This window comes from Octopus sinensis, unplaced genomic scaffold (assembly GCF_006345805.1).
Source record: "Octopus sinensis unplaced genomic scaffold, ASM634580v1 Contig14345, whole genome shotgun sequence".
Classification (NCBI taxonomy): Eukaryota; Metazoa; Mollusca; class Cephalopoda; order Octopoda; family Octopodidae; genus Octopus; species Octopus sinensis.
Genome location: NW_021833228.1, coordinates 72,311 through 91,344, shown reverse-complemented (window position 1 = coordinate 91,344; position 19,034 = coordinate 72,311). Strand labels below are relative to the sequence as shown.

General features: G+C 41.7%; 1 protein-coding gene and 1 long non-coding RNA gene across 2 annotated transcripts in view; one reads left to right on the top strand and one right to left on the bottom strand.

Moving 5' to 3' along the window:
- LOC115230068 overlaps positions 1-18,110 on the bottom strand; it is a 127,653-nt gene extending 109,543 nt beyond the window's left edge. Inside the window, exon 1 of the long non-coding RNA XR_003883398.2 lies at positions 17,978-18,110. This is a non-coding gene — a long non-coding RNA (uncharacterized LOC115230068). The remainder of the gene's footprint in view (positions 1-17,977) is intronic.
- A 21-nt stretch (positions 18,111-18,131) lies between these two features.
- The window catches only part of LOC115230069 (gastrula zinc finger protein XlCGF49.1-like), a 39,040-nt gene continuing 38,137 nt past the window's right edge, over positions 18,132-19,034 (top strand). Inside the window, exon 1 of the mRNA XM_029800303.2 lies at positions 18,132-18,320. The gene's annotated coding sequence lies outside the window, so the exon portion shown is untranslated. The remainder of the gene's footprint in view (positions 18,321-19,034) is intronic.

The following is a 19,034-nucleotide window of genomic DNA, read 5'->3' as shown; positions in this document are numbered from 1 at the left end:
CTAACCGCTATGTTGTATGGTATGTTGTCCTATATATAATTACGTAATCTACTGTTTCCGTCCCTATCCCCCCTAGTATGATCGGTGTTACTCTCGTCGGAAGGGTTTTCATTGCGTACTATTCCATTGGTTCGCCTTCTTTCTATAAGTTGCTTAGTCCTGTTAGAAATTAAATTAGAATTTGCGTTAGGGAAAGACACAGATTTACATGTAATATGTACATATATATATATACACATATATACATGCACTAGCACTATTTGCGTTAGTCGAATTTGTTTAGATCTTAAATGAGTAGCTCTGGAATTCGGAGTTCATTTATAAGTGGGAGTTTTACAGCTGACGGGCGTTCCTAGTGGGTCTACATAGGATATTCTCTGGGTATACCCAGCACTAGAGAGACATACAAATTACATCAATTATGCATTGATATAAACCGTCTAATAAAAGCCAGAAACATAAGTACCGCTAAATCTTTGCATCATGTTTTTATTTTGATAAATATACTATGTGTATATATTATATATATATATATATATTATATATATATATATATATATATACCACACACACACACACACACACACACACACACACACACACACACAAAGATAAATTGATAGATACAACTGAGTGGGCAAACACAAAATATGAGACACTGCCTAGTGCTTTTTTTATTTTGATAAGCCTGGTACTTACTCTATCAGCTTCTTCTTGTGAAACAAGTAAGTTACGGGAAAGTAAATAAACGAACACCAGTTGTGAGGCAGTGATGAGGAGAAACACAAAGACACACACATAGACTTACATATATACATACATATATATACGATTAATTTGTTTCAGTTTCTGTCTACAAAATTCCCTGGCAAGGCTTTGGTTGGTTTCAGGCTATAGCAGAAGACACATGCCAAGTTACCACTCAGTGGGACTGAGCTGAGGACCATGTGTTTGGAACCAAATTGTTAGCACACAGCCACACCTGCACCTATGTATGTGTGTGTGTGGTGTGTGTGTGTATGGGTGTATATATGTGCATATATATGTGTACATATTACATGTACATCTATATATGTATACTAGCATTATGACTCATCTTGCCAGGTCATAGTGCTAGTGCATGTATATATGTGTATATATATGTGTACATATTACATGTAATCTGTGTTTCCCTAAAACTTGAGAACTACACAACCTTTCATTCAAATTTTACACATGCCTTATTAGGGTCATGTAGTTTCGTGGCAAAAAAAAATGTTCAACTTCTTGCCTAGAGCGAGCCCCATAGCAATATCATATCTTCTCCACTATTTCAGTATTACGTGTAAAAGTGAAACAAAATCGTTTCTCTATTTTATGTCAGATACTTTCACTTTAACAATAAAAATAATAATAACCATTGAATTATATGTAGTAAGTAATAATTAAAATCAAACTAAAGTATAATATAATCGTAACAACAAAAGTAAAAATAGCAATTGGTATAAAATTGCATCAATGATTTGAACTTGAATAAGTGGTTTCACATGAATGGGAATAAATAAAAAATAAAATTTAAGTGCAGAAATGGAATAGTCCAGATGGAGCTGCGCACATACCTTTTACCACAGCTTTTACATTAGATTATATGCTAATTAGCTAGCATTAAGCATCTATATGAAGTTTGGCTGTATGTAATGTCTGTTTTCTCGAACAGCCGCTTCTACTGAGTAATGCGGTTGGTTTAATTCTTATACATAAAGGACTATAGCTTCAACTGCGTATTGCTTTTTGATTCACCTTCTTGAAGGTTTGTTGTTATTATTATTACTGTTTAACTATTGTTATCACGTTTGTTGGTTCCTCGTAAGGGAAGCGTTGTTGTGTTCATCATCATCATCATTTAGCGTCCGTTTTCCATGCTAGCATGGGTTGGACGGTTCAACTGGGGTCTGGGGAGCCCGAAGGCTGCACCAGGCCAGTCAGATTGGCAGTGTTTCTACAGCTGGATGCCCTTCCTAACGCCAACCACTCCGAGAGTGTAGTGGGTGATTTTATGTGCCACCGACACAGGTGCCAGACGAGGCTGGCGAACGGCCACGCTCGGATGGTGTTTTTATGTGCCACCGACACAGGTGCCAGACGAGGCTGGCAGACGGCCACGCTCGGATGGTGTTTTTATGTGCCACCGACACAGGTGCCAGATGAGGCTGGCGGACGGCCACGATCGGATGGTGTTTGTTACGTCCCCAAAGCACGGAGGCCAGTCTATGCGGTACTGGCTACGGCCACGTTCGGATGATTTCTTGTGTGCCACCGGCACTGGTACCACAAAGATACAAATTCCATTTATGTTCATCTATTTTGATTTGTTTTGATTTGATTGATTTGATTGATTTGATTGATTTTCACTTGCCTCAACAGGTCTTCACAAGTGTCACAAGAAGGAAGGTATGCATAGGGGACTGTCTAGTCGCCGGGTCTCGGATGGGTCTTTATGTGCCACCGACACAGGTGCCAGATGTGGCTGGCGAACGGCCACCATCGATGATGGTTTTCTTGTGTGCCACCGGTACTGGAACCACAAAGATACAAATTCCATTGATGTTCATCTATTTTGATTTGGTTTGATTTTCACTTGCCTCAACAGGTCTTCACAAGTGTCACGCGTGTCACACACTTGCCTCAACAGGTCTCCACAAGTGTCACACACTTGCCTCTGCCTCAACAGGTCTTCACAAGTGTCACACACTTGCCTCTGCCTCAACAGGTCTTCACAAGTGTCATAAGAGGGAAGGTAAGCACAGGTGGATGACTACGTCGCCGGGTCTTGGATGGTGGTGGTGTTTTTATGTGCCACCGACACAGGTGCCAGGTGAGGCTGGCGAACGGCCACGATCAGATGGTGTTTGTTGTGCCCACAGCACGGAGGCAGTCGACGGCCACGTTCGGATGGTTTCTTGTGTGCCACCGGTACTGGAACCACAAAGATACAAATTCCATTGATATTCATCTATTTTGATTTGGTTTGATTTTCACTTGCCTCAACAGGTCTTCACAAGGGTCACACACTTGCCTCAACAGGTCTCCACAAGTGTCACACACTTGCCTCTGCCTCAACAGGTCTTCACAAGTGTCACACACTTGCCTCAACAGGTCTTCACAAGTGTCATAAGAGGGAAGGTATGCACAGGTGGATGACTACGTCGCCGGGTCTTCGGATGGTGTCTTATGTGCCACCGGCACAGGTGCCAGATGAGGCTGGCGAACGGCCACGATCGGATGGTGTGTGTTTGTGCCCCACAGCACGGAGGCCAGTCGATGCGGTACTGGTTACGGCCACGTTTGGGTGGTTTTCTTGTGTGCCACCGGCACTGGTACCACGAAGAATACAATTCCACTGATGTTCATCTATTTTGATTTGTTTTGATTTGATTTGATTTTCACTTGCCTCAACAGGTCTTCATAAGTGTCACAAGAAGGAAGGTATGCACAGGACTGACTACGTCCCGGTCGGGGCCACGGGTTATGGCCTGACTAGTCTTGCCGGGTCTCTCATGCACAGCATACTTCCATAGGTCTCGGTCTCTAGACATTTCCTTAGTGAGACCTAAAGTTCGAAGGTCGTGCTTCACCACCTCGTCCCAGGTTTTCCTGGGTCTACCTCTTCCACAGGTTCCCTCCACTGCTAGGGTGTAGCACTTTTGCACACAACTATCTTCTCTGTTGGGTCGACATTCGGCAGACTCTCTTTATCCCATTCATTTTCCTCATTCAGCAACCTTTCATAGTGGCGTCTCCAAGCTTCTCTCTTTGCATCCTCATTTAACGCAAGTGAACCATCCTCATGCGAACACATTTCTCTCCTACCACGTCACGATTCTCTCTCACACACGTCTTGCAACACGAAATACCTCAAGTCTTTCATCCTCACGACGCAGGACATTGGCAAATTTTTCCTTATGCCTCCCCTCTGGCTAGATAGACCTGTCTCCTGGCTTCCCTTCTGGCAGACTGATACAATTCCCTGCTACCACCGTTCTTCCAGGCCTTCCAAGCCTGTTTTTTTGTCTAATAGCCCTGTCAACAATATTGTTCCACCACCACGTTATTTGGGTCTTAAGGGGACTTTGCACCAGCCACAGATCTGGTCAGCGGCTTTCAGCAGGTTGTCCTAGAAGCGTCCAGTTGTCTTCTACCCCATGCGTAGCTATACTCCCTTCCATTTCGTCTAAGGCTTCAAATAACATATCTCTAAATCTGGTCCATTCGCAGGGTCTTTAAGCTTCCAGACCCTTCTTCTCCATGTTGGTCGTCTTCTAGTCGCCCTCTTTGTCCTGATCCTAAAGTCACTAACTACCAGTCTATGTTGTGGGGTGCATTCTTCACCTGGGAAGGTTTTGCATTTATAAGCAGCCATTTTTCCTTTTTCTGGCAAGGATGTAGTCGATTTGGCTAGTATGCCGGCCCGATCGGTAGGTGACCAGGTGGCTTGTCGGTTTCCTGAAGTTAGTGTTGCAAATCATAAGACTATTCGCATCGCAGAACTCCAGCAGCCTGGTTCCCTCCTCGTTGCGGGAAACCATAACCGTAGCCTCCATGTACGCCATGGAAGCCCCCAGCACGTCGTCCAACATGCCCATTGAAGTCACCAGCCACAAAGAGAAGGTCCTGTCGTTCGTCAATGATGTGGTCTGCAGAGTAGGGTGTCATAGAAACAGTCTTTCTGTCCATCAGGTAGCCCTGGCTGAGGGGCATAGGCCGATAATAGTTGCTAAACTATGGTGGAGCACTAATCTAATCTTAATTATTCTGTCACTTACTCTGACTACCTCGATTACCTTATCTACCCATTTTTCGGCGATAAGCATGCCCACACCCCCGACTCCGTCAGTATTCCCAGCCCAGAAAATCTTGTACCTCTGTCCTTTGCATCTGTGAGGAACCTAGCAGAACCTCCTCTCCACCTCATTCTTGAATGCAGCATATATCAACCCACCTCCGTTCAAGCAATTCAACTATCTCGCCAGATCTGCCTTTCAGTGTGCCGACGTTGAGGGTGCCAACCCTGAGGCTGTGGGTGGGGGTGGAAGTGGCATGGGTCCTAATAGCGTCATGTACCTGAAAGAAAACTCGCGTTTGGCAGTATTCATAGACAAACAATGGAACTTAAGTTCAAACCTCGTATACAACACTAAACATATCTTGCAATGACTGACCACTACCTTTTACGGAAGGAGGGGGGGTGGCGTAAGACTTTGAGTGTATAAGGGAGACAAGGATGAGAAAAATTTAGGACTTCCTGTACCGGTGGTGGGGATGGGAGGGCGGGTGCACCGCGAAAACCGGGCGGCAGCCATTCCTTTCTTAGGAGAGAAATAGTTATTAGTAGCTATAAATAAATACCTAAATTTTGCCTAATCTATGGGAGAAGCGTGGACGGTAAGGAGCTATAAATTTAAAATACATTTATATATATCTACGAGGCGTGAGACTGATCGATATAAATAAAATAAAATTAGGGGCAAGCTTTAAGATTAAATATATATTTAACAAAGACATGAGACAACGATATATAATTAAGATGAACTATAGAATATATGTACATATAAAAAAGACACAAGGCGTGAGGCTAAATTTCACAAGTCATAACAATAATACTAATAGAGATAACACAGGGCTAACTAAAAGATCAGATCAGTTGCAGATAGTTAAGTAGGTACACGGGTTGAAATTAATATAGATTGCTTAGCTTGGATTATATTTCGTATTCGTATTTTTCGTAGGGAGTCGGATACCAGTCTTTGTTAAATAATTGTAAACTGTAACCCTCCCCCTTTGGAAGAAGAAGTTTTGGTTATTGTTTAAAAATTGAATTGTGTACCTGTTTGGGGAAATTGACAATATTTTCACCATTTATACAGAAGCATTTTTGTTAGAATGCCTTCGATAGAAGAAAGTCCAAAAATTAATTTCGCTGCAGCCGTCGGCGGGCGCGAACTCATTAAAATTAAAATGGAAGAAATATTTCAGATTGATCACCGATAAAGATAGTGAATATAGGATAATACAACCAAATGAAATAAAAAATAAAATTAAAGAAAAGACTATTGTCTATAAAGTATACAATGTAGAGAAAAAGAAAAGATTTGAACACATGGAGGAAAGCACCTTCGAAAAGTGTCTTGGTGCGACTATGAAATATATCTAATCAGAGGCGGTAAATTCGCCACAATAGAAGCAAGGTTCGAGTCAATGGAGCGTGCAAGGGAGTACTCGACTCGAACTTGCAAAGTGGAAATATTTTATTTTTACCTTTATATCTGGGACGTAGGACGTCCCTGAAAAAAATTTTAAATGCACCCCCCCCCCCCAGAAATAGAGGTTGGCTGGATTGTAGCCACACTTCTATACAAGAGGGAGGACAAGATACAATTGATCGAAATTACAAGAGACGGGCTAACAATTCCAATCTGTTATATATTTTGAGTATTGTTATCACTAGCGATATCAAGATATAACTTTGTATTTTGTATTTTATGTGTAGATCATCATCATCATCATCGTTTAACGTCCGTTTTCCGCGCTAGCACGGGTTGGACGGTTCGACCGGAGTCTGGGAAGCCAGGGTTGCACCAGGCTCCAGTCTGATCTGGCAGTGTTTCTACAGCTGGATGCCCTTCCTAACGCCAACCACTCCGCAAGTGTAGTGGGTGCTTTTTACGGCCACGACCGGTTGGTGCTTTTAACGTGCCACCGGCACGGAAGCCAGCCAAGGTGGCGCTGGCATCGGCCACGTTCGGATGGTGCTTTTTATGTGCCACCGGCACAGCTATCACAACTACTATTTCCATTGATATTTGCTTCGATGTTCATGTACATGCACTTGACTCAACAGGTCTCCTCAAGCACAGTGAGATGTTCTGGGATCCAAGGTACTTTGAATGGGCAGAGGCTATGCGGAACTGGAGCCGGAAGCGTCCCGGGTCTTTGTAGTCACAGCACATCTCCAGAGATCTCGGTCCTTCGCCATTGCCTCAGTGAGGCTTGACTACCTCATCCCATGTCTTCCTGGGTCTACCTCTCCCCCTGATTCCTTCAACTGTTTGGGAGCGACACTTCTTCACACATCTCTCCTCATCCATCCGCAGTACATGACCATACCATCGCAAGCGTCGCTCTTGCACACCGCATCTGATGCTTCTTATGTCTAGCATTTCTTTCAGGGCGCTTTCACTGTCGTGTGTGCACACTGACATTACACATCCAGCGGATCATGCTAGCTTCATTTCTTTCAAGTCTACGCATGTCCTCTGCAGTCACCGCCCATGTTTCATTACCGTGAAGCATGGCAGTTCGCACACATGCATCATACAATTTACCTTTCACTCTGAGCGAGAGGCCCTTTGTCGCCAGTAGGGGTAGGAGCTTTCTAAACTTTGCCCGGGCTATTCGTATTCTAGTGGTGACACTCTCTGAGCATCCACCTCCACTACTAACTTGGTCACCCAGGTAGCGGAAACTATCAACTACTTCTAGTTTCTCCCCTTGGAGTGTGATGGAATCTGTTTTCTGAGTATCTGTGGTGTCTATTGTCCCTGTGCATCTGCCGCACATGAAAGCTATCTTATCAGTTAATTTCCCTTTAATGTTGCTGCACCTCTTATGTATCCATAGCTTACATTGGGTGCATCTTATGGAGTTTCTACCTACACCTTTCCTACAGATTGAGCAGGGCCACCTGCTCAATGAGGTGTGTGCTGAGTTCGCCTTTCTGCTTACTATAACTTTGGTCTTCGCTACATTTATTCTAAGGCCCTTTGATTCTAACCCTTGTTTCCACACCCGAAATTTCTTTTCTAGTTCCGGTAGTGATTCTGCTACGAGGGCTAGGTCATCAGCATAGAGGAGCTCCCAGGGGCAACCTGTTTTGAATTCCTCTGTTATTGCCTGGAGGACTATGATGAATAAAAGGGGACTGAGGGCTGAGCCTTGGTGTACACCTACTTCTACCCGGAATTCTTCACTATATTCGTTGCCAATCCTAACCTTGCTGACAGCCTCTCTGTATAGAGCCTGTACAGCCCTTATTAGCCATTCGTCAATCACAGTTTCCACATCGACCACCAGATAAGGGATCAGGGAACCCTGTCAAAGGCTTTCTCCAAGTCCACAAAAGCTATGTAGAGGGGTTTATCTTTAGCTAGGTACTTCCTCTCCTGCAGTTGTCGGACCAGGAATATAGCATCAGTGGTGCTTCTACCTGGCACAAAACCGAACTGCATCTCATCTAAGCAAATTCTCTCCCTAATGAGATGGGTTATGACCCTCTCTGTGGTCTTCATCACCTGATCCAACAGTTTAATACCCCTGTAGTTATTTCTATCTAGAGCATCACCCTTACCCTTGTAGCAGTTGACTATGGTGCTGCTACGCCAGTCATTGGGTATGACTCCATTATGAACTACCTGGTTTACAATGCGGGTGACTAGGCCATAGCCCACATAACCAGCTGTTTTAAGCATCTCAGCAGTGATACCTGATGGGCCGGGGGGCTTTACCTGGTTTCATACCCTTAATTGCCTTAACTACAAGGGAGCTGTCTATTTGGATAGCTGGTCCCTCTACTGGGTCAACATTTGGCAGGCTCTCCTCCTCCCATTCATTCTCCACATTCAGCAGTCTTTCATAATGGCTTCTCCAAGCCTCTTTCTTTTCACCAACATTAAACAAGTGCCCCATCATCCATGCGGACACATTTCTCTCCTGTAACATCACTATTTTCTCTCACAGACTGTCTAGCAATCCGAAATACCTCAGTTCTATGGTCCTCACGTCGCTGGACATTGGCAAACTTCTTTTCTGCTACATCTTTGGCTATGTATACCTGCCGCCCGGCCTCCCTTTTGGCTACTTGGTACGGTTCCCTGCTACCCCCATCCCTCCAGGCTCTCCAGGCCTGTTTCTTAGAACTAATGGCTTTGTCTACTGTACTATTCCACCACCACGTAACTCTAGGTCTGGAAGGGACTTTGCACCATCCACAGACTTGGTCTGTGTCACTCAGCAAGCTGTCCCGTAGGAATTTCCAGCTACCTTCTATGTCCGACGTCAGTAGCTCCTCCTCCCTCTCATCAAATTTCTTGATGAGGATGTCCCTAAATCTCTGACCATGTGAAGGGTTCTTTAACTTCCAAATCCTTTTTTTCTGGATTGGTCTGCTTTTTGGAGTCCTTCTGGCCTCGAGCCTAAAGTCACTAATGATTAGCCTATGCTGAGGGGTACATTCTTCAGCCGGGAGGGTCTTTGTATTTAAGAGCAACCCTGCATCCCGCTGTCTGGTGAGGATGAAGTCTATTTGGCTAGCGGAGTTTCCTGACTGATAAGTTATAAGGTGGCAGTCAGGCTTCCTGAAGTTAGTGTTGCAGATTAAAAGGTTAGATGCATCACAGAATTCCAGTAGTCTAGTTCCCTCATCATTTCTGGTGCCAATACCATGGCCACCGTGTACCCCAGTGAAGATACCCGATTCCCGCCCAACATGCCCATTAAAGTCTCCACCCACAAAGATGAGGTCCTTGCCACTAGTCTTTGAGGTAGCCTGTAGAAGGGTATCATAAAAGTGGTCCTTCTGATCATTTGGTAGCCCCGCATGTGGGGCATAGGCGGAGATAATCGTAGCTGTGCCACTCTGTAGGACTAACCTGAGCTTAAGCACTCTGTCGCAAACCCTGACAACCTCTATGACCTTATCTACCCATTTATCCGCAAGGAGAATGCCTACACCCCCTACCCCATCCATGTTACCTTGCCAGAAGACTTTATACCTATGTGCCTTGCCTGTGAGGACCCTGGCTGAAGCACCTCTCCACCTTACCTCTTGTATGCAGCATACATCAACCCGTCTTCTCTCAAGCATCTCTACAATCTCACTAGACTTACCTTTCAGTGTACCAACATTGACAGTGCCAACTCTGAAAACTGGGAAGGAGATGTGGGGAGGAGGGGTACAATTCAGTGCCTGAAAAGAAGAGGGTTGTTGTGGTGGCGGTGATCGATTTTTAGGCATTTTCATCTGATCTCTCTCTCTTCTGACCTGACAACATTCAAGCATTTAGGCATGTTAAGGTTCTGGCCCCTGCGGTAGGCAGGGTCAGGTGTTAGCAGCATTGTAAGCACAAGCACTAAAGTCATTGGTGTAGATGTAAGCTCTGTGGTAGAAATACTGAAATTCTAGGTGTTAGTATTATAAGCAAGCATTATGGTCATTGAGCGACGTGGTTTAAGCAGTGTAGCAGAAACATGGATATTCTAGAGATGGGCTGGGGGTGGGGAGGGGGGTTCCAGCAGGGAGAAGAGAGAGTGGGGGGAGAAAGTGCAGGTAATATAGGGGGGGGCACCAGTGGGGAGGGGTGTTGGGAGAAACGATGACAGGTAGAAGTGGTGGCAGGTTCTAGACAAAATTGAACGTGAGGGGGGGGGGGCCGGAAGCAGTGGAAGATAAGCAGAGGTAATACAGAGTGAAATAGGAGTAGGGGTTCGAGTGAGGAGGAGGGGTTCGAGTAGACACCCATAATGGTGGTGGGAGAAGGGATATCCGGTATAGATGGAGAAATATATAGATAGATATCTGGTATTGGTGGTGGGGGTGGGAAAGGGCAGGTGCACCGCGAATGGCGAAGTTTGATTCAGAGAGATGTATGGAAAAGCACAAGGAAGAAAGAAGGAAAGAAAGAAGAAATTATCAGCGCATAGGGACGAATTATTACGAGACGGGACTAAAAAATGAAAATCAACAACAGCTTAGCTCACGAAAGGAAACAACAAGCAGATTAGTAAATAGATAATACATTTTTGTTAGAGGCAAATGTTGTACGAGTGGTCAAGAAGTGAAAACAAATTCTTAGCTTATCTAGGTTTGGCCATCGCTGCTCGATGAGTGAATATATATATATATATATATATATTATATAAAAGGGCTTAGTAAAATAAATTACTTTGCCGCATACTGAACCCATTAGAAATAGCAGCCAAAAAAACTTTTTTAAAACTATTTCTAATACTTAAAGAAAACCTCTCTCATATAGTGTTTGCTCAATTCAACTCACGAAAGTATGGGGGTAGAGACATTAAAAAATCAAATGCAAAGGTTATTTGAGAACGTACGTTTCAAGATTAGTCAAACTCGACATTTCTATCATCAGCTCAGAACTCCCTGGTTGGATTTGAAAACACTGAAAGTGGGAGCATACCCTTTCGGCTTCTTATCGCTTCTGAAGATCTGCTCGAAACTAACAGTGCCAGCAAACTCAAATATGCAAGCGAAGAATTTCTGCTCTCCCTTTCCACCACTGGGTTAAAATCAGCAAACACTATGCTTTTTTCGGTAAAATCCGAGGCATTTAAATAGAGAGAGATGAATTATAATTTCAACAATTGAGGGTAAAATTAATTAATTAATCAATTTCACCAAGTATTCAGTATGCAAAGGGACCATTTAAGGCGAATTCAAATTATTACATTATATAAAAGGGCTTTGTAAAATAAATTACCTTGCCGCATACTGAACTCATTAGAAATAGCAGCCAAAAAAACTTTTTTAAAACTATTTCTAATACTTAAAGAAAACCTCTCTCATATAGTGTTTGCTCAATTCAACTCACGAAAGTATGGGGGTAGAGACATTAAAAAATCAAATGCAAAGGTTATTTGAGAACGTACGTTTCAAGATTAGTCAAACTCGACATTTCTATCATCAGCTCAGAACTCGCTGGTTTGGATTTGAAAACACTGAAAGTGGGAGCATACCCTTTCGGCTTCTTATCGCTTCTGAAGATCTGCTCGAAACTAACAGTGCCAGCAAACTCAAATATGCAAGCGAAGAATTTCTGCTCTCCCCTTTCCACCAGCGTGGGCTAAAATCAGCAAACACTATGCTTTTTTCGGTAAAATCCGAGGCATTTAAATAGAGAGAGATGAATTATAATTTCAACAATTGAGGGTAAAATTAATTAATTAATCAATTTCACCAAGTATTCAGTATGCAAAGGGACCATTTAAGGCGAATTCAAATTATTACATTATATAAAAGGGCTTAGTAAAATAAATTACTTTGCCGCATACTGAACTCATTAGAAATAGCAGCTAAAAAAACTTTTTTAAAACTATTTCTAATACTTAAAGAAAACCTCTCTCATATAGTGTTTGCTCAATTCAACTCACGAAAGTATGGGGGTAAAGACATTAACCCACGCTGGTGGAAAGGGGAGAGCAGAAATTCTTCGCTTGCATATTTGAGTTTGCTGGCACTGTTAGTTTCGAGCAGATCTTCAGAAGCGATAAGAAGCCGAAAGGGTATGCTCCCACTTTCAGTGTTTTCAAATCCAAACCAGGGAGTTCTGAGCTGATGATAGAAATGTCGAGTTTGACTAATCTTGAAACGTACGTTCTCAAATAACCTTTGCATTTGATTTTTTAATGTCTCTACCCCCATACTTTCGTGAGTGAATTGAGCAAACACTATATGAGAGAGGTTTTCTTTAAGTATTAGAAATAGTTTTAAAAAAGTTTTTTTGGCTGCTATTTCTAATGGGTTCAGTATGCGGCAAAGTAATTTATTTTACTAAGCCCTTTTATATAATGTAATAATTTGAATTCGCCTTAAATGGTCCCTTTGCATACTGAATACTTGGTGAAATTGATTAATTAATTAATTTTACCCTCAATTGTTGAAATTATAATTCATCTCTCTCTATTTAAATGCCTCGGATTTTACCGAAAAAAGCATAGTGTTTGCTGATTTTAACCCACGCTGGTGGAAAGGGGAGAGCAAAAATTCTTTGCTTGCATATTTGAGTTTGCTGGCACTGTTAGTTTCGAGCAGATCTTCAGAAGCGATAAGAAGCCGAAAGGGTATGCTCCCACTTTCAGTGTTTTCAAATCCAAACCAGGGAGTTCTGAGCTGATGATAGAAATGTCGAGTTTGACTAATCTTGAAACGTACGTTCTCAATAACCTTTGCATTTGATTTTTTAATGTCTCTACCCCCATACTTTCGTGAGTTGAATTGAGCAAACACTATATGAGAGAGGTTTTCTTTAAGTATTAGAAATAGTTTTAAAAAAGTTTTTTTGGCTGCTATTTCTAATGAGTTCAGTATGCGGCAAAGTAATTTATTTTACTAAGCCCTTTTATATAATGTAATAATTTGAATTCGCCTTAAATGGTCCCTTTGCATACTGAATACTTGGTGAAATTGATTAATTAATTAATTTTACCCTCAATTGTTGAAATTATATATATATATATATATATATACATGTAATATGTACACATATATACATGCACTAGCACTATGACCCAGCAACGACGGGTCATAATGATAGTATATATATATATATATGTATATATATATATATATATACACATGTATATATATAAATCTATATATATATATGTATATAGATTTATATATATACATGTATATATTTTTATATATATATATATTATATGCATACATATACATTATTTATATTTTTTCACACACACGCATATATATATATATGCATATATACATATGTACATACACACACACACATATATATATAATATAATATACAGGAACGCCTGTCCTTTGATATGAACATACGCAATGAATTTAGAGCTCACGTGTCCCTTGACGTAGCTGTATACACCCATTTTTACACAATCTGAGTCATACGTTCACACGTGCCGTCCTATAGTCAAACATGATGCTTGACGCCGTCGCATCATTCGGGTTCTGCGCCTTACAAAATAATGGGAATGGAGGGCGAGAGTGGAGTGGATTTTATGTTTAGGAATGTGATATTGGTCTAATAACTGCAGGCAGATGTTGCGCGAATCCTAAATCAGGGATCTGATATATATATATATATATATATATCATCATCATCATCGTTTAACGTTCGCTTTCCATGCTAGCATGGGTTGGACGGTTTGATTTTGAGCTGGTGAACCAAATGGCTGCACCAGGCCCCAGTCTTGATCTACAGCTGGATGCCCTTCCTAAAGCCAACCACTCTGAGAATGTTGTGGGTGCTTTTAAGTGCCACTGGCACGGGGGCCAGTCAGGTGGTACTGGCAACGACCTCGCTCGAATCTTTTTACACATGCCAACAGCAAAGGTGCCAGTAAGGTGATGCTGGTAATGATCCCGTTCGAATGGTGCCTCCTATACGCCACCGGCACAGAAGCCAGTTAGCCTCTCTGGCAACGACCACGCTCAGATGGTGATCTTGGCACCCTATTAGCATAGGGCACAAGTGCCAGTAAGGCAAAGATGGTAACGATCACACTTGAATGGTGTCTTTTATGTGCCACTGGCACGGAAGCCAGTTAGCTGCTCTGTCAACGATCACACTCGTATGGTGCTCGTGCACGTCATCGAATTTCACTTTGATTTCTATTTCGATTTCACTTGCCTCAACAGGTCTTCGCAAGCAGAGTTTAGTGACCAAAGAAGGAAAGGTACGCATAATAAGGCTGGTTACACCCCTGGCACAGGCCACAAGGTTATGGTCTCATTTGGCTTGCCAAGTCTTATCAAGCACAGCATATTTCCAGAGGTCCCGGTCACTAGTCATTGCCTCGGTGAGGCCCAATGTTTGAAGGTCATGCTTCACCACCTCATCCCAGGTCTTCCTGGGTCTACCTTTTCCACAGGTTCCCTCAACTGCTAGGGTGTGGCACTTTCTCACACAGCTATCGACATCCATTCTCGCCACATGACCATACCAGCGCAATCGTCCCTCTTGCACACGACATCTGATGCGTCTAAGGTCAAACTTTCCTCTCAAGGTACTTACACTCTGTCGATTATGAACACTGACATTACACATCCATCGGATCATACTGGCTTCATTTCTTGCGAGCTTACGCATATCCTCAGCATTCACGGCCCATGTTTCACTGCCATGTAGCATGGCTGTTCATACACATGCATCATACAGTCTGCCTTTTACTCTGAGCGAGAGGCCTTTAGTCACCAGCAGAGGTAAGAGCTCTCTGAACTTTGGCCACCTATTTTTATTTTAGCAGCTACACTTTCAGCGCACCCTCCCCCACAACTGACTTGGTTACCAAGGTAACGAAAGCTATCAACTACTTCTAGTTATTCCCCCTAGAATGTGGCGGAAGTTGTTCTCTGCACATTTTCAGTGTTTATTGCTCCTCAGCATCTGCCACATACAAAAACTATCTTCCCAGTTAACCTTCCTTTGATATTGCTGCACCTCTTATGTGTCCATAGATTACACTAGGTTCATCTTATAGAGTTTCTACCTACACCTTTTCTACAGATCGAGCAGGGCTAAGTACCTGAAGGGAGTTGTTGTTTGCCTGCCTTCCTACTTATTAGGACTTTAGTTTTAGCTAAATTCTAATCCTTGTTTCCACACTTGAAACTTCTCCTCCAGTTCTGATAGTGACTCAGTAAGTAGAGCAATGTCGTCAGCATGGAGGAGCTCCCAGGGGCATCCTGTCTTGAATTCCTCCGTTATTGCCTGGAGGACTATGATAATAGGAGGGGGCTGAGGACTGAACCTTGGTGGACCCCTACCTCTACTCTGAATTCTTCAGTGTACTCAATGCCAACACTCACCTCCTGGCAGCTTCCCTGTACATGGCTTGCTATGACTCTCTCCGTGATCTTCATTACCCGATCCAACAACTTGATACCTCTGTAATTATTTGTATCTAAAGCATCACCTTTACCTTTATAGCAGTTGACTATTATGCTGCTACACCATTGGGTATGACTCCTTTGTGTTTCACCTGGTGAACTATATGGGTGACTAGGCTATAACTGACACTACCAGATATTTTGAGCATCTCTGCAGTAATTCCTGATGGGCCTGGGGCTTTCCCTGTCTTCATACTTCTAATTGCCTTATCTTCCAAGGTACTGTCAACTCGGATAGCTGGTCCCTCTGTTGGGTCGACATTCGGCAAACCCTCTTTCTCCGATTCATTTTCTTTATTGAGCAACCTTTCATAGTGACGTCTCCAAACCTCTCTCTTTGCATCCTCATTTAGCGCAAGTGAACCATCATCCATGCAAACACATTTCTTTCCTACCACATCACCATTCTCTCTCACACACTGTCTGGTAACATGAAATACCTCAAGTCTTTGGTCCTCACGGCGCAGAACATTGGCAAATTTTTTCTTATCTGCTTCCCCTCTGGCTAAATACACCTGCCTCCTAGCTTCCCTTCTGGCAGTCTGATACAATTCCCTGGTACCACCGTTCTTCCAGTCCTTCCAAGCCTGTCCTCTTTGTCTAAAAGCCCTGTCTACAACATTGTTCCACCACCACATTATTTGGGTCGAGAGGGGACTTTGCACCCTCCACATATCTGGTCAGTGGATCTCAGCAGGTTGTCCCTTAGAAACCTCCAGTTGTCTTCTACACTGTGTGAAGCTATATCCTCTTCTATTTCGTCAAAGGCTTCGAGTAATATGTCTCTAAATCTCTGTCCATTCGCAAGATCTTTAAGCTTCCAGACCCTTCTTTTCCATGTTGGTCGTCTTCTGGGCGTGCATCTAGTCCTGATCCTAAAGTCACTAACTACATGTAAATTTAAATGTAAAATGATAAGGGTGAAAAATTGAATATTAGTTTGATTAATATCAATTTAAAACCAGTGGTCTAGCATATAGAAAAGTCTGAAGTTCCAGAAAAAATCATATTACATGCATATAAGAGGGATGGACATCCATTATGCTAGAAGAAGATTCACTATGGTCTTACCATTCCTTTGTTAGTGGTAAGACCATAGTGGATTTTCCTCTAGCAAAATTAATGTCCACTGTTAATGGTTCATCCTCTTATATAATAGTTTGACTTTAATAGTTTCAGTATTCAAGTGAAAGTATCTGACATTAGAATAGAGAGATGTTTTTGTTTCATTTTTAACACGTAATACTGAAATAGTGGAGAAGATATGATATTGCTGTGGGCTCGCTCTAGGCAAGAAGTTAGAAATTGTTTTGCCCATGACACTCCCTGGACCCTAAGTAAGGCATGGGTAAAATTTGAATGAAATCGGTTTTGTAGTTCTCAAGTTTAAGGGAAACACACATGTTTTTTTGCCGATGACACTCCCCGGACCCTAAGTAAGGCATGTGTAAAATTTGAATGAAATTGGTTGTGTAGTTCTCAAGTTTTAGGGATTTTCACAGACAGACACACATTCTCAGTTTTACATATATAGATGCATGCGTGAAACGTTAGTAGAGAAAACACTTTAATTTCACTTGTTGTTATAGGGCGAAGAAGGGGTGCTTGTTATTTTTTTTTTATTTTGAAAAATTGAATCGAAGGATTGCCAAAATTTTTTTTAAAGGAAAATTTAAGAAATTGGAGGGAGGCTTTTAATTTTGAAACGCAGTTTTTTTTGCCTATTCGGAACCTCCGCACTCGATATGGGTTCTTGTAAAAAAACATATCCCAAAGGATGTGCGGGATTTACTACCTCTGTCAAATCTATAAATTGTTGTGGATATTTCTAAAACGTTTCGGAGTAGATTAGGATTATTTCAAAAATTAATATGAATAAAAACAACGAAAGAAATGCACCCGGTGTTTAGGGTCAAGGTTTCGTGGAAAACGGGTGGTGTGTATATTCTTTACTTTCGTCAATAATTTTTATGGGTTTTAAAACAAAAAAGGGGTACTATTTAAGAGAAGTGGTCCCGGTGCGCACATTCGCGCAAGCTAGTCGATCTTTACTTTGTGTTTTTGTTTTATTTACTGTTTTAAAAAAAATTATTTACTTTGTGTTCTTGTGTTTTATTTACTTTGCTAGATAGTCGTCGTAGGATCGACTAGTCATGACTAGCTAGCGCGGATGCGCGTACCAGGAACAGTCATCTTAAATAGTACCCCAAAAAGGTGTAGTTACAAGTGAAATGAATGCAAAAGAAATATGTAAACAGGTTTTATTAAGTGAATTACCTTAAAGATGGGACGATTTTTGCGAGTCTCGGCTCATACTATGGTGCACTGGTTTTGCAAGTTTATACTGTACTTCCTTACCTCATAAAAAATGCTGCTGTTACTCCAAGCCACTTCCGGTTTCAAATAATGAGTCAGATCTATGATTTTTAAAAGTATATTTTTAATGAAATATTTTGTTTATTTCTTATTCTAATTTTTAAATAAGTATCAGTTATGATTTTAATCAAAAGTCTCTTGAAATACGCTTAGTTAAAATTATGAATCTACACACGTTTTCTTTTCGCAGTGTAACATATTATTTTGTGCAGAATTATTATTACGTTTAAGTACAAAACCCGATGTAAGTAATTACAAATCTATCGTTGTATTTTCACATGTTTTTAAAGCTTTCTTTCAATTTTAGTAGCATAAATGTCAAATTCGATCAGTTGATTGTTCGTTAATTTCTGTTAAAAGTTTTTATTTCTTTACTTTTGTTTTCATGGAATGTGGAAGGCGACATTACCTTTAAGTAATAGATGTATATACGTGCATATGAAAGATAGTGTATGAACGTACGTGTGCCGTGTTCAGCTGTATTTAAAGTCAGTCACACACACACATGTACGCACCTTTTATATACATGTACATACATAAATACATATACATCTTTTTGGAATAATTTGTCGGTAATTTTTAAGAAAACTGGCCCTCGTACGCACATCCGCGTTAGTTAGTCGATCATACAACTACCTAGCAAAGTAAACAAAGCACAAAATAAATCATTTTTTTTTACACAAAATAAATAATTTCTTGTAAACAAAACACAGAGTAAGGATCAACTAGTCACGACTAGCTTACGCGAGTACACGAGTAAGCGCACCGGGACCACTCCTCTTAAATAGTACCCTTTTTACACAGCATAAACACTGGTGATCGTCGCCAGAAAGTAAACAAAAGGGCAATCTTTCGTCTCTAGTAGAAAAAAAAATTTTTTTACGAAAATCGACGTAAAGGTCTACTAGAGACGAAGGATTGCCAACGTGTTCCTTTTAACCGTGGAATTATGGCATTC